This window comes from Puma concolor, chromosome E4 (assembly GCF_028749965.1).
Source record: "Puma concolor isolate L17-30 chromosome E4, mPumCon1.1.hap2, whole genome shotgun sequence".
In the NCBI taxonomy this organism is placed as follows: domain Eukaryota; kingdom Metazoa; phylum Chordata; class Mammalia; order Carnivora; family Felidae; genus Puma; species Puma concolor.
In genome coordinates, this window is record NC_141683.1 from 12,291,987 (window position 1) to 12,293,637 (window position 1,651).

Genomic DNA, 1,651 nt, shown 5'->3' on the forward strand with positions numbered 1-1,651 from the left:
ACAGCTGCTTGTGTTTCTCTCTACACACAAGACATTGATGCTCCCAAGCCTTTGCTGATGTTTCCTTTGCTTAGATTACTTCCTCCCCTCTCCCTTCCACCATCATGAGCCGGCCAAAACCTATTCTATGCTCAGGAGTCAGCTCAGATATTACTTAGAGAAAGCCTTACCTGAATCCCAGAGCTGTGCTGTCATCCCCTGCTCTGCACCCTTGTAGTATGTTAACCTGTTTGTGCCTTGGTAACCCACCACCTGCGCTAGCACTGGGTCTAGTTTATATTCATGTGCACAGAGCCCCCTGTTATTCACAGTACCTCGTGGGCATCTAGCAAATAGCTCTTGAATGAATGTAAGTGTTATGGGAAGATTTACCAAGTCGCGCTGTCAGGAAACAATTCTGGCAGCAACGTGTAGGACGACTGAAGAGGGAAGACACCGGAATCAGAAGCGAGACGAATCAACGGGCTATAAAAACTGTTCAGGGGAGTGGTCGTGAGGGTCTGGATTAAGGAGAAGTGCAGAGCGCCTGGGTGGCTCGTTCGGGTAAGGGTCGGACTTTTGATTTCAGCTCAGATGATGATCTCATGTTTCATGAGATTGGTGAGATCGAGCCCCATGTTGGGATTCTCTCTCTCCTCTCTGTGTCCCCTCCCCTGTCTCTTTCTCTCAAAATAAATAAATAAACATTTTTTAAAAAAGGAGATGGAGATGAGGATGGAAAGGATCTCAATCCGAATGACATTTTGGAAATTAAAACAATAGAACTTGGTGGCTGGCTGGTGAACAAGGGGAAGAAAAGGATATTTTTATTTTATTTTATCTTTAAAAATAAAAAAACCCAATTTATTTATTTATTTATTTAAAAAAATTTTTTTTAACGTTTATTTATTTTTGAGACAGAGAGAGACAGAGCATGAACAGGGGAGGGTCAGAGAGAGGGAGACACAGAATCCAAGGCAGGTTCCAGGCCTTGAGCCGTCAGCACAGAGCCCGACGCGGGGCCAGAACTCACGGACCGCGAGATCATGACCTGAGCCGAAGTCGGCCGCTCAACCGACCGAGCCACCCAGGCGCCCCTCCAATTTATTTATTTATTCATTCATTCATTTATTTTCATAAAAGTTTATTTATTTATTTTGAGAGAGAGAGAGAGAGAGAGAGAGCGAGCATCGGTGCACATGAAAGCAGGGGAAGGGCAGACAGAAATGGAGAGAGAGAGAGAATCCCAGGCAGCCTCCACTGCCAGTGCAGAACCTGACACAGGGCTCGAACTTACCAACCATGAGATCATCACCTGAGCTGAAACCAAGAGTCGGATGCTCAACCGACTGAGCCATGCAGGTGCCACAAAGACTTTTACTTATTAAGTAATCTCTACCCCCAACATGGGGCTTGAACTCAAGCAAGTCACGTGCTCTCCTTGACTGAACCAGTCAGGCCCACCAAGGGTATTGTTAGTCTTTTTGTTAGTAAATGATCCGCCCACAGAAGGTTATTACTATTAACAGAAAGGAAGGAGTCTGGAATAAGATTGACTTTGAAGAAGGGACTGGAGGAGAGCAGAAAGATGAGAAGAAGATAATAAAATATCCAGAAATAAAATGATCAGAGGGGATGAAAGGGGCCGTGAGGACGCAGATTCGTTGAAGCT